The sequence below is a fragment of the Macaca nemestrina genome, chromosome 4 (assembly GCF_043159975.1).
Source record: "Macaca nemestrina isolate mMacNem1 chromosome 4, mMacNem.hap1, whole genome shotgun sequence".
Lineage (NCBI taxonomy): Eukaryota > Metazoa > Chordata > Mammalia > Primates > Cercopithecidae > Macaca > Macaca nemestrina.
Window position 1 is genome coordinate 184,492,494 of NC_092128.1, and position 24,394 is coordinate 184,516,887.

Here is a 24,394-nt window from a genome sequence, read left to right on the forward strand (position 1 = left end):
GCAGGATCAGAGCATAAGTATTCAAATCATGTTTAAAGGATAAAAATAGCTTAATGCCAGCGAGATCTTATCTTCGTGGATCGAAAGTACGCATACAACTAAACACACAAACAAAACCAGAAGAGTGTGCCACTGATGAGCAGGGTTGGCTGGCCACGGAGTTTAGAAAATGCCATTATGGGGGTCAGTGCTGGCTGGGCTGGCTGTCAGTGAGGGAAAGGGGACCCAGATGGGAAGCAGGGGTCCCCTGACCAGGGTGGCTGTGACTGGAGACAGAAGCACCTCATATAAGGGACAGAATGCTCAAAGTTCTGGTCAGAATAATCACGTGTGTGTGTGTGTGTGTGTATGTGTGTGTGTATGTGTGTGTATATGTGTGTGTGTGTGTGTGTGTGTGTTGGGGGTGTATATGTAGTATCTCCAGTGATTCACAAATGTCATTCCATATAAGAGTTATTGAGAAAGCCAGACTTTTAAACAATGCAAATTTCCAGGTCTTTTGCCTCCAGCAAGGCAGGCATTCTTGGGGTTGAGGTGAAGCTAAGGTCGGTGGTCCAGATCCCATTTGCTCCCCTCCCAGTGGTCTCTGGGCTTGGGGACCGTGAGACTGTCCTCTTTTTGCCTCTGGTGGGCTGAGAAGTCAGATCTCAGCCTGGAAGAGTGAGGAGCAGCTCTGCATTGTGACTTCTGGGGGGCATCCCCCTGTCCTCTATGAGAGCCTCACCTGGGGGGTGGGCCCAGGCCACCCCTCCCCACAAACCCAGCCCTAGGTGCCTCTGCCTGCAGGTCACCTGGTGTGAGACGGCCTGTGAGCCCCCTGCACCCTCTTCTTTTGCTTCCATTGTTGATAAATACATAAAAACACAGCCATGTGTCAATGAAAAAAGTGAAACGCTATAAAATATTTGAAGAATTTTATTCTGAGCCAAATCTGAGTGACCATGGCCCATGTCACAGCCCTCAGGAGGTCCTGGCACCTAAGGTGGTCAGGCACAATTTGGCTTTACACATTTTAGGGAGGCATGAGACATCAATCAAATGCATTTAAGAAATACATTGGTATGGTCCAGAAAGGCGGGACAACTCAAAGGTGGGGGAGGGGGGCGTGTGGGGGGTGCTTCCAGGCTCTAGGTGAATTTACACTTTTTTGTTTGTTTGTTTGTTTTGAGATGGAGTTTCACTCTTGTTGCCCAGGCTGTAGTGCAGTGGCACGATCTCAGCTCACCGCAACCTCTGCCTCCCAGGTTCAAGCGATTCTCCTGCCCCAGCCTCCCGTGTAGCTGGGACTACAGGCACGCACCACCGCACCAGGCTAATTGTGTATTTTTAGTAGAGATGGAGTTTCTCCATGTTGGTCAGGCTGGTCTCAAACTCCCGACCTCAGGTGATCCGCCCACCTTGGCCTCCCAAAGTGTTGGGATTACAGGCGTGAGCCACTGTGCTCAGTCAAATTAAACATTTTCTGGTTGACAATTGGTTGAGTTTGTCTAAAGACCTGGGATCTGTAGAAAGGAAATGCTCAGGTTAAGATAAAAGATTGTGGAGACCAAGGTTCTTGTGAAGTCTTATAGTGGCTGCCCTTAGAGGCAATTGATAACAAATGCTTCCTATTCAGACCTTTATGGGCTCTTAGTTAATCTCTTCAGGATTGGGAGGGCCTGGAAGAAAAAAGATCTGGCTATGTTAATAGAGATTCTTTACAGATGCAAATTTTCTCCCACAAAGGATATCTTTGCAGGACACTTCAAAATATGGCAAAGAAACACATTTTGGGGTAAAATACTTTGATTTTCTTCTTTGTCACATAATGTTATGCCAGAGTTAGATTGGAAAGTCAGTCACGATTTATAGGGTTAAATAAAACCCATCTGACGAAAATGTATGGTTTGTAGGAAATGACTTCCCAGACCCCTTAGATAGGAATTTGGGCAAGATAAAAAATCAGAGTTTAGTCCTTAGTTCACCAAAGATGAAGAGTTTATAATTTAATGTTACCTTTCCTTTTTTAAGTCATCTGAGTTAGATTGTCTGTAAAAATAACTTTACACCACTGGCTATTGGCTCCTTCTCTTCTTAGACCTGGACACAGTTCCCGATGTCTACGGCTGAAATGGTTTAGAAACATGACTTTAAGGTAAGACAGGGACTCCAATGACAGCTACTGAGTCCACTGAAATGCAGGGAGGGGTCCTGGGCTTCTCAGAACCCCACCTAGATTTGGAGAGAACCTCTCTGAGGGGTGCACATCCATGGACAAACTCCTGGGGCGTCTGGGGAGTGGCATCCCCCAGAGACATCTGTCTTCCTCTCCTGCTGTTGCTAGGAAGCTGTAGGCGTCCTGGCGTCTAGGCCCTGCCCCTCTTAATCCAGAAAATAAAGAGGGTGTCCATGCGGTCACCAGGGAAGAAAATCTTGGTCATTTCCTCAGTTTCTTTTCTACCATCAGGGAAAAAAATACCACTTCTTTCATTTGGAAAGACCCTGGAACCTGCCCCTGCTTCTAAACATTTGCATAGTGTTTGGGTGAGGGAGCAGGGACAAGATGGAGGAAGGTGAACAAGAAGGCATAATCCATGTTGCTTCCGGGTTCTTCCTCACCAACTTTCCCGCGCGCAGGAAAATGCAGCCCGCCCCGGGAAGATGCAGATCAACCGAGCATGCGCCAGGTGATGTCAATCCGAAGAGATCGAAGCTTACCCAGCCACGCCTACGGAGATGCCCCTATCATGCCCTTATCCCGCCCACTGCCCTCCCCCTTCCAGTACCAATGCATAAAAGTCCGCCGCCCGCAGGAGTCGGTGTGACTTCTTCGGCCCCCGCATTTGTGGACCGGAGAACATCACCCAAGAGCGCCGGCGTGACTTCCCTGGCCCCCCACACCTGAGGACCAGAGAACCTCATCCGAGAGTGTGTGCATATTTGCAATAAAAGACTGACACTTTCTTTTGTATTTTTTAGTAGAGACGGGGTTTCACAGTGACAGCCAGGATGGTCTCGATCTCCTGACCTCGTGATCCGCCCGCCTCGGCCTCCCAAAGTGCTGGGATTACAGGCTTGAGCCACCGCGCCCGGCCGAGACTGACACTTTCTTATGTACTTTGGCCTCATGTTTAATTACTTAGCTCTCTTAAATTAAGTTACATTAAATTAAATTAAAACACATAGTACATGCACCCAGAGCTTAGTGTCTTCCTGGATTTCTGTTTTGTTTTGGTGGGGTTTTTTTTGTTTTGTTTTGTTTTGTTTTTGAGACAGAGTCTTGCTCTGTTGGCCAGGCTGAAGTGTAATGGCACTATCTCAGCTCACTACAACCTCCATCTCCCGGGCTCAAGCAGTTCTCCTGCCTCAGCCTCCCGAATAGCTGGAATTACAGGTGTGTGCCACCACGTCTGGCTAATTTTTGTATTTTTAGTAGAGACGGGGTTTCGCCATGTTGACCAGGCTTGTCTCGAACTCCTGACCTCAGGTGATCCACCCTCCTCAGCCTCCCAAAGTGCTGGGATTACAGGCATGAGCCACTGCGCCTGGCCCTTCCTGAATTTCTTGTGTTACTTAAACAAAACAAAACAAACACACACACAGAGGAAAAGAAATGATGTATTCAAGCCCTGTCCTCTGCTTTGTGGCTCTTACACGGATGCTGGGATTGTAAGCTTGAATTTTGGGTCGTAGCTGATTTTCTGACGAAGCTCCCCACTCCTCCCTGAGCCTGCTGCCCCTGCACCGTCCTCACCATGAAGCTTAAAAGGGAGAGAATATAGATCCCACCCCAAGGGCAAAGAGTCAGCGGCTCCACATCCAAAAGTCATAAGCAGTCTTGCATTTATTTCACAAGTTGGTGAAAGCCAATGAGATCTCCCTTTCCGACGATGCATGGGAGCATTGAGAAGCAGCCAGAGAGGTGTCACCTGGCCAGGCGGCTGGATGGCATATGGGGGTGGCTGTGACCAGCTGGAGGGGGCTGCTGGGCATGGTGGGGGTGGGGGCAGAGGACAGCACCTGAAGGATGCTTGGAGAAGGGATGGGGAGCAGAATCCATCAGGGCGCTCCCAGTTCAGTAGCAGGGACTGTGCTGGCTGCTGGGGTGTAAGGCAGTAAGAGAGCAGGGAGAAATGCAGTCAGTGACCAGGAGGATTTCTGGTAATCAACGGCACAGTTCTTTACTTAGAAGACGGTTTTGTTGGGGATAAAAGCTCCTGGAGTCCAGACTCTATAACCCCCTTGACACCTCTTGATTCCAGGAATTCACTCTGTGCTTGGGACGATTACGTGCTCTGTAAAGAGGGACTGGCTGACCAGTGTGTTCTGCTCAAGTTCGTTACAATCTTGATTTTGACATCAGACAAGTGGTCTTAACCCTCAGAACTGTCATTCCTGAGATGTGTAATCTGGAAAAGTTGCTTAAATTCCCTAAGCCTCGATTACCTCATTCGTGAGATCAGACACAGAATGTCTATGCTGTAGGCTGATTGAAAAGATGAACGCCCACGAGGTACCTAAGGCAACAGCATGGTGCTTGCTGGATTCTGAAGAAGCACAGCCTCTCCTTCTCATACTTGGGCAGCATCTGACAGTGGTCAAAATTCTTTCATGTGTGTTTTTCAGACCCGGATCAACCCCAAGAGAAAGAGACAAAGAAAAAGTGTTTCTACTTTTAGAGAATCCCCATGATGATAGCTTGACGTAAAACCAAGGGGTGGGAGAGAAGGGAACCAGCTGGAGGAATTAAAATGCCAAGGGCCAGGACTTGGGGAAGAAGCCTGTGGCTCGATCCTCAGCATTTCTGTCTGTTTTTTCCCTAAACCTTTGTGGTTTTTTTAGAGACAGAGTCTTGCTCTGTCACCCAGGCTAGATGCAGTGAAACGATCACAGCTCACTGCAGCCTCAAACTCCTGGGCTCAAGTGATCCTCCCACCTCAGCCTCCTGAGTAGCTGGGACTATGGGCATGCACTGCCACATCCAGCTAGGTTTGTGTGTTTGTTTGTTTGTTTGTTTGTTTTTGAGACGGAGTCTCTCTCTGTCTCCCAGGCTGGAGTGCAGTGGCGCGATCTCAGCTCACTGCAAGCTCCGCCTCCCGGGTTCACGCCATTCTCCTGCCTCAGCCTCCCGAGTAGCTGGGACTACAGGCGCCCATGACCGCGCCCGGCTAATTTTTTGTATTTTTAGTAGAGACAGGGTTTCACCGTGTTAGCCAGGATGGTCTCGATCTCCTGACATCGTGATCCGCCTGCCTCAGCCTCCCAAAGTGCTGGGATTACAGGCTTGAGCCACCGCGCCCGGCCCCAGCTAGGTTTCTTAAAAATATTTTTTGTAGGCCGGGCACGGTGGCTCAAGCCTGTAATCCCAGCACTTTGGGAGGCCGAGGCGGGCGGATCACAAGGTCAGGAGATCGAGACCACAGTGAAACCCTGTCTCTACTAAAAATACAAAAAATTAGCCGGGCGCGGTGGCGGGCGCCTGTAGTCCCAGCTACTCAGGAGGCTGAGGCAGGAGAATGGCGGGAACCCGGGAGGCGGAGCTTGCAGTGAGCCGAGATCGCGCCACTGCACTCCAGCCTGGGCAACAGCGTGAGACTCCGTCTCCAGAAAAAAAAAAAAAAAAAAAAAAAAAAAAATATATATATATATATATATATATATATATATATATATTTTGTAGAGACAGGGTCTTGCTATGTTGCTCAGGCTGGTCTTGAACTCCTGGGCTCAAACAATCCTCCTGCCTCAGCTTCCCAAAGTGCTGAGATTACAGGTGTGAGCCACTGCACCCAGCCCTGTTTCTTAATTCTAAACTCATTGACCAGACGTGGTAGCTCACACCTATAACTCCAGCAATTTGGGAGGCCAAGGTGGGTGGATCACTTGAGGTCAGGAGTTCAAGACAAGCCTGGCCAACATGGTGAAACCTCGTCTCTACTAAAAATACAAAAATTAGCCAGGCGTGGTGGCGTATGCCTGTAATCCCAGCTACTCGGGAGGCTGAGACAGGAGAATCACTTGAGCCCAGGATATAGAGGTTGCAGTGAGCTGAGATTGTGACATTGCACTCCAGCCTGGGCGACAGAGACTCTCTCAAAAATAAATAAATAAATAAGTTTTAAACTCATACTTTCACCCATGGCATCGATGATGGAGACATGGAGCCGGACCCCCACCTAGTGATAGCTTAATATTCATATGGAAAATGCCTCCCCTGTCCTGAAATTCAATAAAGAGAAAATGACAGAAGAACCACATGCACTACTGATTTTACAAATCCTAGAGTTTGTAAAATTTTCCTTAAGAAAGATATTATTAGCTGAGTACCATTTTATCAGGAGGAGTTGGGAGGATGAGTGGATTTCATGGCGCCACATCAGCTCTGGTTTTGTGGCAATCAATACAAGACACCCAGAGCAGGCCGGGCGCAGTGGCTCACGCTTATAATCCCAGCACTTTGGGAGGCCGAGAGGGGTGGATCACCTGAGGTCAAGAGTTCATGACCAGCCTGACCAACATGGAGAAACCCCATCTCTACTAGAAATACAAAAAAATTAGCCGGGCGTGGTGGCGCATGCCTGTAATCCCAGTTGCTCAGGAGGCTGAGGCAGGAGAATCGCTTGAACCCGGAAAGCGGAGGTTGTGGTGAGCCGAGATTGCGCCATTGCACTCCAGACTGGGTGACAGAGCGAGACTCTGTCTCAAAAAAAAAAAAAAAAAAAGACACTCAGAGCAACAGGAGCAAAACCATAGAAGGGAGAGTTTATAGTCAATATTTTTGATATGTAGAACCTGTGATACCTACTATAAAAATTACAATAAATATTCCAATTTAAAATGTTCATCATTCATAATAGGACTGTAATCCAGTAGGTTCGATTTTTAAGCGATGTGTCATAGGTCCAGTATTTTGATAAATGTTTCCTGAATATTCTCTCATTCCATCCTTGGAATAATGCTGGGAGGTGGCGTTAGTAACCCTGTTTTCCAGAGGCAGCACAGGGTCTGAGCGTGTTGTTCAATGTTGCCTGGTATTCGGGGGCTGGGCTGGATTTGGAGAGGGGAGGGGGACGGGGCTGTGTTTACCTTCCGTGTAGTTGGGCTGGACACTGTGTAGCCAGGGACCGTGCAGTCAAGGTGGGTAGGGATGCGGAGAAGGCACCAGCCAGGCCAGTGCCACCCTGAGTGGGTGCCAGCAGACTTGTGCCTGGGCACAAACCCTAGGGGTGATCCATCTGCACCCAGACAACCCAGCATGGAGGGAGGGGGGGTTCCCAAAACTCCAGCTTTATTTTTGGATCCAGAAGGAAGCACTGGCCAGGGGTAAGGTTGTTGGAAGCGCATTCCCTGCATTCCCTGTCCCACGTGGGAGTTGTGTTGGTAGCCAGGGGCAAGCTGAGAAGCTGGTAGAGCTGGCAGGAACAGGGGACCCAGCGAGGAAGTGGAAGGACAGAGATGAAAGTGAGTCCTGACCCGTCCTCTGCCCGCGCCTGCGTGCTGTGCATCCACTGCCCTGGGGGTCGAGGTGATGGCCCCAGGATCCGCTTCTGTCATTCTACCCGCTGGGATTGCAGTGATTTGTCCGCTTGTTGAACGAGTCAGCATTTTTCTTTCTGCTACTTTTCTCACTACCTGCATCTGAAAATACTTCTCCTCCCCGGTCAGCCTGAAGTCACCCCAGGGGCTCGGCTTGCTGGTTTTTCCAGTTGGACCAGACGCACCCACAGGAGCTACATCAGCCTCTGGGCCTGGAGGAGAGAATGTTTCCTTAGGCACATCTTGGTTGCCACCGGAAATGCCAGCCTCGCCAGGCATTTATGTGGACTTGTGCATATCCAGGCAGGGACCAGAGCCCAGGATGTTTGCATTCAAGCTCCAGACCCCTAGTTTCGAGCGAGATGGCTGTCTGTCAACCACCGAGCCCTCAGCCTCAGCCTCTACCTCTGTAACGTGGGGATGTGGTGATCTGCCCAGCCAGTGGCCATGTGAAATAATAGATCTGAAGTGCTTTGAAGAGAGAAGGAAGCACCAAAGCAGTCCACAGCTGGCTGGGTGGGCCGGGTTTTCTCTGGTTTTGGCTCATTCTCTGTGTCAGCACTGGCAAGACGCACCCACTCTGCATAAACTCTGGGTGCTCAGTGCTGCTGGAGGGAGGATGAGGCATATTTGTAAGAAGCCTACAAGGGGCCTATGCAAGTTTTGTAGAGGATGAAGCTTATACAATGTGGGGGACCTTGCCTAAGAAATAGTATACACGATTATAAATACAAGAGCAGATCCAAAGCAGATCATATTTGTTTAAAACGAGAAAATAAAATAAAATGGATTACAAATTCTAAAAAGCCAGCAGTATCATAATATCACAAATCCACAAAACTAATATAATAATTTTATTAATATTATAATTCCTGTTAAACTACAGCTTTGAGGTGCATGCACTTTGCTTACTTCTTAGGACAGTAATTACAAAAATAGCATTCCTGCTGAGCACTTGGAAGGATACTTCAGCCTTCTCTTGACATGGTAGCTTCTGGCTCTGGAATTCTAACACTCCCTTCTCTACTCCATTTCCCGAAAACTTAAAGTGCTGGGCAATGTAGGGCATACTGTACTTCTGTGGTGGGGAGACACCTGGCCCTGCACCTTGCCACCCAGCAGGCACTGTGTGTGTTACGTGTATTCCTGGAAGCCATTCCCACGGCTCAGAGTTAACCACAAATTACCTGCACATGACTGCCGACAACATAAGAACTACTCACTGGTTCCAACTTCGGTGCACCTCCCACTCCCTTAGCACCGCTCTGGTGTGCCTGAGGCCATTGCACTACGGCCAGGACACCCAGAGAGGAGAGAGAGCATGAACAGAAACAGACAGCCGTTCTCAGGATTGCAATGAAAATAGCTTACTCTTGCAATGTTCGCAAAATGCCACGGCCATGCAGCTTTCTCCCAGGACTTCTAGGCTCCAGCTTTCCAGAAAATCTCCCGTTTGAGCTCACAGGAAAATTCTGGAACCATCCTAGCTTCTCTGCAGTGCTTGGGAAGTCTGAACCCATCGTTCCCAAGCCACTGAGACCTGGGTGGGCCCTTTACCTGGACTCCTCCAACCTAGACCCCTGCCAGCCCATCTGTCTCTGCTTCTGCAGGTGAAGCAGGCGGAGGAGACCAAGACCAGTGCAGTCCACCTGCCGTGCACCAGTGCACAGTTCCAACCCTTTTTCTTCCTTTCCGTGCCTTTACTTGTCTGCCATTTCATTTGATCAGTTCAGAAGAGGCACAGGTAACTCATTGCCTTTCTCTCCTTATTAGTGAAGAGACAGCACTTGGTGTTTCTAGTCCAGGAGGGATGGAGGCACCATCCCCGAGTGGACAAAGATAAGTTGAAAGGATCACTGGGGTTCAAACAAGTCAGATCTGATATGAATTCTGGATCCCCAAAGGGAGACGTCAAAGAAGCAACTGAGTACCCAACTCTGGAGTTGTGGAGAGGCCCGGGCTGGGAGCAGGAATGTGGGAGTCTTTCCCATGTGGGTGTCAAGACAAGATTGAATGCGGTAGTGCTGGCTGGGATCTCTCAGGAAATGAAGCTGGAGACAAGAGCCTCATGTGGTGCCCTGGGGCACAGCAGAAAGCTCAAGGGGGGACAGGAGGAAAACAAGGTGAAGGGGTGCTTGGGCTAAATTGTGTCCCCCAAAATCCATATGTTGAAGTCCTAACCCCCATACCTCAGAACGTGACCTTACTTGGAAACAGGGTTTTTGTGGAGGTGATCGAGTTCAAATGACGGCATTAGGGTGGGCCTGGTCCAATCTGACTATGTCCTGTAAGACAAGGAGATGAGGACACAGATGCACACAGAGGGATGACCCTGTGAGGACACAGGGAGGAGATGCCGTCTGCAAGCCAAGGAGAGGGGATTCAGAGGAACCAGCCCTGCCAATAATTTCATCTCGGATTTTCAGCCTCCAGGACTTTGAACCAATAAATGCACATTGAAGCTCCTGGCCTGTGGGATTTGTTATTGCCGCCCCATACAGGTGGGGGCCTGGGAACCTGGACTCATACAGGTGGGGACCTGGGAACCTGGGAAAATCGTGCGTCACGGAGTGGGGCCCAGGAGGCCACTACTGCTGGAGGTCAAGTGACGGCAAGGCTGGGAATGTGCCTACTTCCCCATGAGCATTCTGAATTGTTTTCTGATAAAAATGGAACAGATACGTTTGGACATAGTTTAAAACCTGATACCGTGACTGGTGCTTCATAAATTTGTCTCAAAACACACAGATAGGTAAACTGTATAAAGAGAAAACAAGAAGACACAGACTGGAAAACAGATCTGGTTGTTACCAAGGCATTTAGCATGCAATTTCTCATTTGCTGTGGACACATCGATAAGAGAATTCCTCACTGGGTTTTCTGTCTGCCACCTTGCTAGCGATCAGCCCACTGGGAACATTTTATTAACCCTTTATTAAACTTTTATTCATTTTACTTCCAGTGCCTAGATAAGCACTGTCCAATAGAAATGTAATGCAAGCCAGAAAAAAAACCAAACTACCGAAAATCCAGATGGACACCTTTTGTGGGGCAGAGATGGAACAGAAACGCTTAGCAGCAGCAGCGAGGGACATTGCAGCCACCAGCTGAAGAAGGGCTCCTGCCCCAGGGGTCCTGGGTGGTTTGGGTCTAGGGGTCACGGGGCCCAGAGGGCATCCAGAGAGACTAGGAGTCAGGGTCAGAATTGGGAGTGCAGGTTGAAATAAAAGTGCTGCAGACCTCCCTCCTAAAATGTTTGTAGCAAACTGGTCCCAAGCAGGCCTGGGGACAAGAGGGTGTCTCAGCAGGATGGGAAAAACTGAGATGCTGGGCCAGGGACACTCCACTGACTTCTAGGCAGGGGTTGCGAATGTCACGGTGAGACCTGGTCCTGGACGGAGACCAGCAGGCAGGCGGAGGCAGCCATGGAAATCCACAGAAAGAAAAGAAATTGCATAAGGAGATGGCACTCCTCAAATGGGGTGGGGCACCACAACTCCAGAATAAACGCCAATGCAGAGGAAAGATGAGAAAAGCCATCATTAGAATATGCATCTTAGCCGGGCCTGGTGGCTCACACCTGTAATCCCAGCTACTCAGGTGGCTGAGGCAGGAGGATCCCTTGAGCCAAGGGGTTGGAATCCAGCCTAGGCAATATAGTGCTAACCCATCTCAAGTTTTTATTATTGATTTATTTATTGAAATGGAGTCTCGCTCTGTCACCAGGCTGGAATGCAGTGGCATGATCTCGGCTCACTGCAACCTCTGCCTCCTGGGTTTAAGTGATTCTCCTGCCTCAGCCTCCCAAGTAGCCAAGACTACAGGCATGTGTCACCACAACCAGCTAATTTTGTATTTGTAGCAGAGACGGGGTTTCATCATGTTGGCCAGGATGGTCTCCATCTCTTGACCTCATGATCCACCCCCCTCGGCCTCCCAAAGTGCTGGATTACAGGTGTGAGCCACTGTGCCTGCCTAATTATTTATTTTTTTGTAGAAATGAGGTCTCACTATGTTGCCCAGGCTGGTCTCAAACCCTTGGGCTCAAGCAGTCCTCCCACTTCAGCCTCCCAAAGTGCAGGGATTACAGGCATGAGCCACCATGCTTGATTTCAATTAAAAAAAAAATAGGCATTCTTTCCAGGAAAATTAATTTTATGAGAAATCTGACATAGACTTTAAAACAGGCATGTGAAGTCCACTCACAGAGATAACTTCTATTTCTCCGTTTGGATTTCATGGTGCCGTGGAGTATCTTTTACGCTTATGAAAGACGATTTGCAACGACTTTAAATTTAGGCCGGGCGCGGTGGCTCAAGCCTGTAATCCCTGCACTTTGGGAGGCTGAGATGGGCGGATCACGAGGTCAGGAGATTGACACCATCCTGGCTAACACGGTGAAACCCCGTCTCTACTAAAAAATACAAAAAACTAGCCGGGCGCGGTGCCGGGCGCGGTGCCGGGCGCCTGCAGTCCCGGCTACTCGGGAGGCTGAGGCAGGAGAATGGCATAAACTCGGGAGGTGGAGCTTGCAGTGAGCTGAGATCCGGCCACTGCACTCCAGCCTGGGCGATAGAGCGAGACTCCGTTTCCAAAAAAAAAAATTTAATATTTGATTTTTCAACAGCTACAAATTTTAAAACCTGGTTTTTCCTTAGGCTTTTATGTTCAATTCCTCTTTTTCTACTTAGAAATCTGGAGAATTTTGATAATCACTCAGAAAAGGGGCTTTACAGTTTTTGTTTATTAAATGTTCTTAAATATTTTGAATTGCATTTATCATTTTTAAATATTTTTAGTTTCATTTTAAGTACTTCAGTTGTCTAACAAAACTTTTTCAAGTACATATATAATTTTAATAGCATTCATTTATAAATATGGTTATGTTTCAAGAAACAGAAGAGATTTGTTTGGAGCTTGATAACAAAGATCTAAACTAATGCCTCAAAAACATACTAAATTGCAATCACAAGTCCAATTTGTTATATTCTCAAGTAGTCCAAACTGTCTGAAATATTACAAGCATTTTAAACCCCTAATCTACACAGGTTATTCCTTAATTTTTTTCTTTTTCTTTTTTTTTTTTTTGAGACGAAGTCTTGCCCTGTGACCCAGGCTGGAATGCAATGGTGCTGATCTTGGCTCACTGCAACCTCCGCCCCCTGGATTCAGACAATTCTTCTGCCTCAGCCTCCTGAGTAGCTGGGATTACAGGTGCCCACCACCAAGCCCAGCTAATTTTTGTATTTTTAGTAGAGACGGGGTTTCACCATATTGGGCAGGATGGTCTCGATCTCCTGACCTTGTGATCCACCCACCTTGGCCTCCCAAACTTAATTTTTTAAGTGTTGGTACTCTTGTTTTTTCATTGTCTTTGTTGGGGTTTGATAAAATTCACCCTTTTTGGGACCTGTAGCTTGTACAATTTAGGGGCTCTCTTTAAGAGAAAGAACACACGTTCGTGACTATGATGCGAACTCCAGGGACTCAGGGACTCTTCATATCCCTGGAACTAGGCCACGATGGCCATTAAAGACACTGTCCTATGAGAAAATCCATAGACAATTTAACAATGTGGATTAGTCCGATCTTTACTTAAAATATAAAATGTGTTAACTTCATGACACACATTAAAAAGGTCAGATGTCATATGTATATAAATTCCAATTTGCCACATTGTTTTTTTCCCCAAGCTCTCATTGGATGAAACCATTCCATCCTAACTCTCCTTGTCTCTATGACATACAGCCTTCTTGTCCCAGATGTGCCTTTTGAGCTAATCTTTCCCAGAGAACATTACAAAGTCTTCAGTTTCCTCTAATTTCTTTGAGCTCTGCTGACTTCAAAATACTGTTTCTGGAAACTTTTGTGAGTACTGTTTTTATAACATTAGAACATTGTTTCCTTTTCATTCCTTTTGTAAGAGAATTTATACAACATAGACAACCTATTGCTCTTAATGTGGTCTTTACTGGATTTTTTTTTTTTTTTTTTTTTTTTTTGAGATGGAGTCTCACTCTGTCACCCAGGCTGGAGTGTAGTGGTGCGATCTCGGCTCACTGCAACCTCCAACAAGGCTTATTTTTAACACACTACACCTCTGAATATGAGGCCATACCTCCTGGAATAATTCGATCTGTGTTAAATATCTTTTCTTCTTTATCTACTATTAGTGATACACCCCCACCCCCGGCCACTCTGGACATTCCCAACAAGCACAGATTGAGGTCAATCCAGGCTACTGTGCCTCCTGGAAAAAGAAACTGGCCTTTGGCAGAAAAGCTATTGATGTTATGTTTCACAATAAAAGCATGAGTTTAAAAAGCAAGTGTAAGAATGCCTTATAAAAGACTTAATGAGAATTTAAGTGGAAAGCAACCTACTAATCTCTTAGAAGGTTATTTTTTCGAGGAGGAAGAATATTTAGGAACATATTCAGTGATTGTGATTGCTGAAGATTTTGAATTTGTTTTTATCATTGGTGTTGTTTTGAGTTGGCTGCGGTTTTCCATTGCTGCTTTCTGCTTTCTGCTTATAAACTACCCTTAATATCAGCCTTAGTATTCTCAATTTGATTTTATTCTTGAGTTAACACATTGTTAATCAATTTGTGTTATTTGGTTAACTCAAGAATAATATGTTAATAGAACTGTCTAGGATTTTCCTGTAATTAAGCCTGGAGTCTTGCACCGTTTGAGGTCACATGTGCTACGCAAACTTTCTCTGCCAGATAAACATATGTGGATGCGACCTAATCCCTACAGGTCTTATTCAGGCATTAAAAATGTGCTGCCTACAAATCTGCACAGATGAAAATATTTGCAAAATTTTCTCACAGTAAGTATATTGAAAGTATCAGATGATTTGTAACCGTATAGAGTGTTGTTCATAATTCAAGTAATATATATAAGTTGATTTTCTCTTTCAATGAAAGCATAAATAAGTCATTCATTGTGGGGAAAAGAAAGAGAGATCAGCCTGTTACTGTGTCTATATAAAAAGAAGTAGACATAAGAGACTCCATTTTGTTCTGTGACCCTACCCCCAACCTTGTCCTTGCAAGAGACATGTGCTGCGGTGACTCAAGGTTTAATGGATTTTGGGCTGTGCAGGATGTGTCTTTGTTAAACAAGTGCCTGAAGGCAGCTTGCTGGTTAAAAGTCATCACCATTCTCTTAATTTCAACTACCCGGGGACACCTACACGACCTTTAGGTCTCAGGGACCTCTGCCAAGGAAAGCTAGGTATTGTCCAAGGTTTCTCCCCATGTGATAGGATGAAACAATGCTGTTAAAAGGTTTATGAAGATGTTTGCATATGCATCTCAAGGCACAGCATTTTCCTTTAAACTTATTCATGTCACAGAGGTTTTTGTTCATATGTCTTACTGCCGATTTCCTCCCTACAATGATCCTATTGTCCTGCCACTCCGTTATCTTTAAGATGGTAAAGATAATTATCAATAAATACTAAGGGAACTCAGAGACCGGTGCCGTTGTGGGTCCTCTGTAAGCTGAGCGCCGGTCCCCTGGGCCCACTTTTTCTTTCTCTATACTTTGTCTATGTGTCTTATTTCTTTTCTCAAGTCTCTCTTTCCACCTAATGAGAAACACCCACAGGTATGGAGGGCCAGGCCACCCCTTCAATTCATATACATTTCTAGGGAAAGTTGAATATTTCCTTCTCTCCATTTTGTTGTTATCACCAAATTCTTTTTCTGACGCAGCGTGAGCATGGGTAAATATTGGCAGACTTCTAAGTCTTTTGCTCTAATTAAGTTCATTGTGGTCAAGGAAGATTCTGAATTAGTTGATGTCTAAATTCTATCTAGTTTTGATTTCTAGGCACTCAGGAGATGTATGCAGTGGGGTGTGTGCAACTGTGCACTCCCATGCACACAAGCTCACACACTCAAGTCACATGTATACATATCAAGCAGGAAGGCACAAGTACGTACAGGTACACATAGACACACACTTTCACACAGGCACCCCTGTCATCCTTTGTTTTCTTTTCAGCAATTCCATTCTCCAGGTCAAGATTCACCCAGGAAGAGTGAGGACACTTCAGTCTCTACTGATGGTAGAAGGGAAGGAAGAGAGAAGGAAAGGTGGTAAAGAATCATTGAAAGTTTCATGTGCTCCATTAAATAATCGTATTTTTGTAGTCAAATAGATTGATCTGAAATGGTTCATGGGATCTCTCATTTCTCTTCTCAGGAAATAAAAAATGACTTAATAATGAAGCCCGAAATAAACTGAGAGGCCTCACACAGTGGCTCACGCCTGTAATCCCAGCACTTTAGAAGGCTGAGGCAGGTAGATCATTTGAGGTCAGGAGTTTGAAACCAGTTTCGCCAACATGGTGAAACCCCATCTTACTAAAAATACAAAAATTAGCTGGGTGTGGTGGCGGGCACCTATAGTCTCAGGTACTTGGGAGGTTGAGGTGGGAGAATTGCTTGAACCCAGGAGGTGGAAGTTGCAGTGAGCCAAGACTGCGCCATTGCACTCCAGCCTGGGCGACGGGAGTGAGATTCCATCTCAAAACAAACAAACGAACGAAAAAACAAACAAACAAACAAACAAACTGCCTGAGAGCCACATTGCACAGAAAGGTTGATCCTCAGCTGGGATCTGACCCACTCTGAGCAATCCCCCGGCCTTCACAATGGTCCTCTGGAGTGTGGTCAGACTTTGACTCATGGACGAAGCAGGTTGGGAGGAGCTGGTCACAGAGCTGTGCCTAAACCAGGCCAGCCGCCTCCCCACTTGGTGTGAATGACACATGATCTCATTCAATCTTTCAAGCAGTGCTTTGTCTTTTAGTTCTGGCTCAGGTAAGGGAACTGAGGGCATTTTGGGTCTGGATAATTGTGTTGGGTCTGGAGACTGATGAAAGTTTTTAGGGGCCATTACTTTCAAATAACAAATGCCTTCTGAACTGTGAATTTCTGTAGACTTCCAAGCAACACAGCAAAGGAGAATGCACAGCAATCATCCAAATACACTCTCAGGTTCACCACTTCATCTTCTGTCCTCCCAAACTTAGCAGAAATGGTAAGGTCTCCCTAGAGGATGGATCTCAGCTCTAGAGAATCTAAACCAACCATTGAAATTCCAGCTTCCTTGAAAGCAATTGGTCAGAGCCCCCAGTTCTAAGCCAATCAACACAAGGCATTTCCCTGGTAGCTAGGAATCGGCTTAGAAACGGACAGGAGACCAGTTAAAGCCAATGAAATGTTGGGGAGGTTGACTGGAAGCTGCTGGAAAAAAATCCCTTGCTCTGTAAAGGGCAGACGTCTTTCTCTGCCACTGAATGTTACTATGTGTATCCACTATGACTGCTGTGGCCATCTGTCAACCAACCACTTTTAGGATGAAGCTCAGAGACACAAAAATACCTTGACATTTGGTGACCTTTTAAATTAATCAAATTCCCAGTAAAGGGTACATTGAAATTGGGAAAATTTGGGGAAGTTTAATAAAATGACTGTTTTAAAAGGTGTAGAATGGATAAGAGAAGTACTTACTTGAAGTTAGAGACTGTGGGAGGAGGTGTCCCCATCCTGTTCTCCACCACCAAGTTCTGAAAGGCGGGTTAGGAGGTACCTTCCCAGAACCTGAAGACTGAGAGCCTCATGGATAGGCCTTCTGGGAGGAGACTGCACCAGCCTGGCTGTGGGGCAGGGAGACAGCTGGGGAAATAAATACCCAAACTCACTTTGCTTTCTACTATGATCACCTGCTGATGCTCCCCATTTGCTGAATTCAAATGGAAGTCTGTAAGTTTAGCTTGCTGGGACAGAGAGGGCTGCGGAGGCAACCTGGAAGGACAAGTGCAAGCTAGGCGCACAGCCTCTTAGAGCAACCAGACACTGCTGAATTTGCAGTTGCATGATGCCATCAATTGCTTTATTTTAAAGACTTTGAATTGCAATTTCTGTTTCTTGCACTCAAAAGTATCTTTTTTTTTTTTTTTTAATGTTTTTTGTTGTTTAATTTCTATTTTTTTAAAAAAGGTCATACAAAGGCAAATTTTAAATGCTGTGAATACTTTGGGTGCATATTTTAGGTACCTGTTTGCTATCTTTTAATACAAAACTAAAATTTCTCAAATGTAAAATTAAGTAAACTAACCATAATATGTACACCCTATGAAAAAATAGTTTAGTCTAAAGGAATACAAACCTGCATGCTAATACAGCATTTTTATTAAAAAAAAGTTGCACTTGTAATAATTTCTTTTTTTTTAAATTTATTTATTATTATTATACTTTAAGTTGTAGGGTACATGTGCATAACGTGCAGGTTTGTTACATATGTATACTTGTGCCATGTTGCTGTGCTGCACCCATCAACTCGTCATTTACATCAGGTATAACTCCCAATGCAATCCCTCCCCCCTCCCTCAAAAGTATCTTAACATGCATACAGAAAATATTCTACCTACAAAGCCATCCTAAAAATAAAAAATGTTATGGGTTAGGAAGGGAATGGATATGCACAGAAGAGGCAGGCAGAACCCACAGATGTAGAAATGGGCAGAGCCACCAGGGTCCCAGCTCCTGAATGGGAAGGGGCACCTGTGGTATGTGCTTCAGGAGCCCGGAGTCAGCCTCTTTAGGAAACAAAGAGTAGGAGTTGGACTTCGCTCCCGGGAGTAAAAGGCCAGGTCGCTTTGATAAGGACTGCTTGTCTGACCTTGGAAGGAAATGAAGTTCGGGATGGAGTTAAACATAGGCCTGCCAGCCACGACAGAGAGGTGAGAGAAGAAGGAGAGCTAAACAAACCAAGCAATGGGAGCTTGCAAAAAAGTGTTTCAAAGTCAGGAGAAAAATACACGGCTTGAAAAAATTTACAATAAATGCGACAAATTGGAGCACGCGTCCGAGGAAATCTAAATGATAGACCAATCATCAGAGGGTTTATTTAACTGTGTTCAAAGAGTTAAATAAATGTTCAAAGAGGCGAAAGAAGGGACAACCATAGGGAAAAACAAAAATAGGGTGCTGTGAACAGCTTGAGCAGCTATCAATATGAAGACGTGGATAAGATAAATGAGGGATTGGAGATTCTGAAAATAAAAAGCTATAAATATTGAGATAAACAATAAACAAGTAAATGCAGTTAAAGAGAAAAAGAGCAGATTGTACCAAGGAATTAATGCTAACAGGACAGAGAGACAAAGAAGTAAAAACATATGAAAGAGACCAAATAATATGGAAAATAATATAAGACACTCCAACATACATCTAATAGGCGTTCCAGAACTGGAGAATACAGGAAATGGTGGAGGACATATCCAGATTAAAATATCTGACAATTTTCCAAAATTGAAGAAAGACATGATTTTCCAAATAGAAAGATAACATTGAGAAACAAGGAGAATAAATAAAGATAAATCCATAGTCAGATGCAGTGCATTAGAAATGCAGGATATCGAGGAAAAAGAGAAAATCTAAAGGCTACTAGAGCAAAAAAGATTAAAAAAAAAAAAAACCTACACAAAGCCAGAAAGTTTAGGCTAAGAGCTGACATCCCAACATTAAGAGTGGAAGGTGACTGCTCAGGAGGCTGAGGCAGGGGGATGGTTTGAGCCCCAGGAGTTCAAGTCCAGCCTGGGCAACACAGAGAGACTGTGTCTAAAAAAAAAAAAAAAAAGAGGAAGGTGGTGAGTGAAAATATTCAAAAGTCAGAGGAAAATGACTTTCAACCTAAAATTCTGTAAGCCACCAAATTTTTACTAAGATTGAATTCAAAATAAAGACTTCAGACTGAAAAAGACTGAAGAGTTTACCAGACAGACTTTTGATGAAAACGATAAATCAGTAGTTCTCAATCTTGCGTGCCCATTAAAACCACCTGGAACGTTAAAAAAAATTCCAATGTCCAGCCCACACCTAGACGCAGGTGGTGGTGCGTTTCGATCTTCCCAGGTGATTCCAATGTTCAGCCAGGATTAACGTCACTGCTTCACCTAATTACTCCGGAAGAAGAAAACTGAATTCAAAAGAGGTTACCAAGAGCACCTAAATCAGTCAACTGCCAGTTAACAATGAACTATTATTTGGGGAGGGGATCTTCTGCGTGACAGTTTCATTGCTTGGTGTGAGAATTTTTGAACAATTTGAATTTCATTTGTCTTATTCTCTCCCAAGTGAGTTTTTCCCATTCATTTTTAAAGTACCTTATGTTTGTTTTGGGGAGAAGGGCTGGTTGGTGGCCTAATGTTATTCACATCAGTGGATTGCAATCTTACTGCACATTAGAAACTCCTGGGAAATTTTTTTTAAACTATTAATGCCTGGGGCTCAGTCCCTGTGGTTCCACTTTTATCTGTAAGCAATGAAGCTCACTGACAGTAGTTCTCAAACCTCTCCAGGGGCAGTTGAGTTTGAGAACCACCGTATTAGTTCTCTGGGTCAAGGACACCAGAAGAAATGAAGAGGAGAAGGGAGCATTGAGTCTTCTGAGCAATTGTGGAGACCACTTAGAAAGAACAGCACTGAATTCTTTAGAAGGTAGATTTGGCTCATTTTCACAACTATCTTGGGTAAAGAATCCAGGCATTAAACAAATTATTGTTTTCTGAACAAATTGGCAATATCGAGAGTGTGTTGGTAATTTAGAAAATTGCTTATTTTTATTTCTTCTTGGCTTATTTCTACTATTCACATCTGGAACAGTCAGCTCATTGGAGGGTGTTGGTGGTTCAGAAACCTGATCTCAGCCAAGCTTTTATTGGGGAGGACTTTGGACAAGTCAGTTTATCGTTTGGTGCAGTTACTTCCTTAACTGTTGTGGGGAGACCCAACCAATCTTCTGGGTGTGTGTGTTTTACAATTTGATACCATGCTCTGGGCAAGGCACTGGGTGGTTATTGGATGATAAGGTGATTGCATGGGGCTTCCTTGAAAGCCTGGCGACCTTCATTCAAGCATTTCATTTTAGTTCATTTCAACAAGCATTACCTGGAGCATCTGTTACATATATGCCCTGAAGCCCAGGATGAGTAAGACACCATCCCTGCCCCGAAACTTGAGATCTGTCTTAAATAATAATTCTTGGAACAGGAGTTGCCAATGTGAATGCCTAGGGAACAAGACGGTGATGCCGTAAGTCCAGAAGGCAGTGAACAGGAAAAGGGTTATTTATGTAAGCACAAAAAGCAAGGCGCCCGTTAACCCAGCTGTCTAAACAAGGGAATCTCCAAGTCGACTTTCAAGAGACCTTATCACTAAAATAAAAGCTAGCCAGCTTTGGAGGAATTAAAGCATTCCCTTCTAGAATCAAACTGCTGCCCAGCCTCTCAGGGTTTTCTACACTTTCATATGCATAAAAACCACTGGCACACTTGGTGTAAAATGCGATTCCCTGGTCCTACCTGCACAGACGCTGCATCAGTGGGTCTGAGGCAGGGCCCGGGCATCTGCATTTTAAATCAGCTCCCAGGAAAATTGTTGCAGGGGTGGGTCACACTTCCTTAAACCTTGTGGGTGTGGGCACTTCTCCCTGCAGCTCCTTCCTGTAACAGCCGGGTGTGTCTACTGGGTCCCTGCTGGCCGACCTCCTCTGGGCAAAAGTCACTTCTCTACTGACCTGAAATCTACCACACAGCTCAGTAATGGCTCTGATAAACAGGGACATCTCATTTATTGTTTCTTTCCTGGAACACCTTACGGTCATCAATGAGCTATCACCATGAGGACTCATCCAGTCTCAAAGCAGGGAGCCTTCCCAGCCACCAGCAGTGGCCCAGGGACCCAGGTAGCAGTATCCTGCTGGCAGGGCCAGGTGACTAGTCCCCTGCAGAGTCTCTAGGTAGGTGGGCTTTAGAGATCCTCTGGTTTGATTCTCTCATTTTACATATGGGGAAACTGAGAAACTGAGGCTTTAGAAAGGGCATGTGCTTCCCTGGGTCCCAGCACTGAGGTGGAACCAGGCTCCACTCGGGCTTCCTGCTCCCTGCCTCTCTGCTCCAACCTGCTCCAGCCCCTTTATCCTCGCTTTACCAGATTCTGCCACGTTTGGGGGTGTTTGAGGAGTGCCACATTTCGCAGGATTCTCCATCAGCACAGTGTGCCTGTCATGTGTCAACGCTCAAGGCCAGCACACCTGCACCATTGGATATGTGCCTGAAGCCTGGCTCTATGGCCTTAGAGTAGTGTGGAGGGAACCCCGGTTTTCTCCCCACCTGGGGCAGGATCACTTGCCTGACTTGCAGGGGGATGGACGGCTGGTGTGTGCTCTCTCTCTCTCTCACACGCACACGCACAGACACACACACACACGCACACACACACACACAGCCCTCACAGATTAAGAGCACCATTGGATTGGTCTGCTCAGGCCAAGATCACAGTCAGAGGAGAGAAAGAAACATGACCCGAGATAGCATCACCATCGACCATGAGGCATCATCACTGCCTCCAAAATAACACCGACAAGGGAGGGCTGGGGACTCAGCTTTGGGGTCACCACCATGGGGGCCAGGATGAGCCTTTGTCACCCGGGTTTGCAAGGTGTGGAGTGCAGGAGCACCGGTGGGCAAAGGCTGCATTAGGACCGCTGAGGAGGCAGTGGCTTGAGCTGCCCAGACACAGAGACACATGGCAGGCAGCATGTTGAATTTTAACCAGATTTTAATGTAGGCAGTTTTAATTTTTGCCTTAGAAGTAAGAAAATAAACTAAAAAAAATGAAAACAAAACAAAGCGAACTACCACTCAACAGAATAGGAGAAATGCCATACGGGGCTTCAGGCTCCACAAATGTGGCCTGGCCCGGCTCCTCCAGCCTCCCGGAGACAGGCAGCTGGCAGGCGGATCCTGGCCTGGAAGGTTCTGGAGGCAGCTCTCATGAAGGAGTCACCTTCTGCCATTGAGTGGCCATGTGGTGCTCCCCAGTGCTTCCCAGCCCTGCGGTCACCCAGGGAAATCCCCAGGCAGGGAGCTGCGGCTGCTGGTCCCCTTTGGCCTGGAGTTTGTCCAGGTTGGGGCAGCACTGGGTGAACGGCCTGGAACCTGAATGTCCAAGGGCCTTGCCCAGCTGTACTTCCTCCTCTCACACGGCCTCTCTAAGGAGTGGATTATGAAGTCACCCTCACTCTGGTCTTTCCACCACTCCAGCTCCTAAAGCGCTGGCTTGGTCAAGCTGCCTTGGAGGGTCACCAGCCATGGGATATGACACCTGCAGGCGGCGGGCACTGCCCTGGAGCCACGCCATTCCACCTGCTCTGACTCTGTCTCACGCTGTCTCCTTCCTCCCCTTCCTGGCCAAACTTCTCAAAATAGCATCTGCTGCTGAAAGCTTCTCACCGCCTGCTCATCTCTAGTGCCCTGTAGCCTGGAGTCCACCTAGAAATCTACAACCACTGCTCTAAGAAGGCCCATGCCCTCACGTTTTCACCCACTGGCCCTGGTGTTCTCACCCTCGGATTTTGGCAGTGCATGCCCGTTCTTCAGATGGGCGCCTTCTTTTGCCTTCTCTTCCGCCAGGACCCTCATTCCCCCTCCATGCCCCCAAGTGCACGCACCTGAGAAGTTTCCATTTCTTTGCTCCGCATCTCCTCCCCCTTGGCACTCTGTGTGCTGGTGTCTGCCCCTTCTGAGGTGTCTGGATGAGCGATGCTCCATCTACCCTCTCTCCTAAGCTCCATCCAACAGCCATGGGACCAGGAAGTTGGTCCTGCTGGGTCATTTGCAGAGTTGCTGGGGCACCCTGGAGAGAAACAAGATGGCGCAGGGGGCCATCAGCAGCAGCACAGACAAGTCTTCAGGTGACAGTGCTGAACAGGGGTCTCAGGGGAGCTGGAAGAAAAGTCTATCCTTTAGGCCACTTGGCACAGCTCCAACCAGAGGTGGCCTGCCTTCCACCTCCTCTTCTTCATCTTCCCTTTGCTTCTTGACCTGCCTGAAGAAGACCCCTGGGTCTGGACAGCTGGGCCTCTGGCTGCCCCAGCAGGAAGCTCATGACCCAGGAGTCCTGGGGGTCCAGGCTAGAAGATGTTTACCCTCTAGGTGTCAGGCACCCTGGGCGTGTCCAGGTGGTGGAGGAGGAACTGGCTCTTGAAGGAAGATGTCCTTCCTGTCTCTTCCCTCCCCAGTAATTTCCACTGAGTTCTAGGTGGACGCCAGATGGCAAGAGGCAGAGTGCAGGGGAACAGTAAGAAGCTGAAGGTAGCGGATGTGATTTCGAGAAGTTTGACAGGGAAAGGTGGGAAGGAGACCCTACGAGGACTGGAGGGAGCTGTGAGTATGAGAAGGGGGCATGGAGAGATTGAAGGGGACGGGTCCTGGAAGAGCCCGGAGGACAGAGAGTCCGGGAAGTCCTGGGTGCATCCCCCACAATCCGAGTGAGGGCCATGGAGGGACTGCAGCAGCGGCTCAGGGTTGTATTTAAAATTAGCTGGCAGAGTTCACCGCTGGGCCCTGGGATGTCCTGCAAATGGTTCAACATGCTGGACGCAGAGGGTTTTTCACAGAATTGTTTGGAGCCATATGCCTCTCTCTCTCCTGAAATGGAAGATTAGGGAAAGGTGACAATGCTGAATTTTCTTCTTCTTCTCTAGATATTCTTTCTGCTACATTTGATGGAGCTTCCAGGAAAAAGTAGATAGTAACTAATATTCTCTTTGATTTTGGACTCGATACATATTTTCAGCTTGAGGATCCTGATCTCTGTTTAGTAAAAGGTAGCTGGGCGCAGTGGCTCATGCCTATAATCCCAGCACCTTGGGAGGCTGAGGAGGGCACATTGCCTGAGCTCAGGAGTTTGAGACCAGTCTGGCCAATGTCGTGAAACCTAATCTCTACTAAAAATACAAAAATTAGCTGGGCATCGTGCCAGGTGCCTGTAATCCCAGCTACTTGGGAGGCT

At 46.6% G+C, this 24,394-nt stretch overlaps 1 long non-coding RNA gene and 1 other non-coding gene across 2 annotated transcripts; one reads left to right on the top strand and one right to left on the bottom strand.

The window, feature by feature from the left end:
- Nucleotides 1-10,316: 10,316 nt before the first annotated feature.
- LOC112425076 (small nucleolar RNA SNORA32) lies at nt 10,317-10,437 on the top strand. Its single transcript, XR_003016075.1, has one exon. It is a non-coding gene; the product is annotated as a small nucleolar RNA SNORA32 (small nucleolar RNA).
- Nucleotides 10,438-19,254: 8,817 nt separating this feature from the next.
- On the bottom strand, nt 19,255-24,001 carry LOC105472600 (uncharacterized). Its single transcript, XR_011621782.1, has 3 exons — nt 23,052-24,001; nt 20,489-20,609; nt 19,255-19,494 (listed from the first exon to the last, which is right to left on the bottom strand). It is a non-coding gene; the product is annotated as an uncharacterized lncRNA (long non-coding RNA).
- Nucleotides 24,002-24,394: the final 393 nt, after the last annotated feature.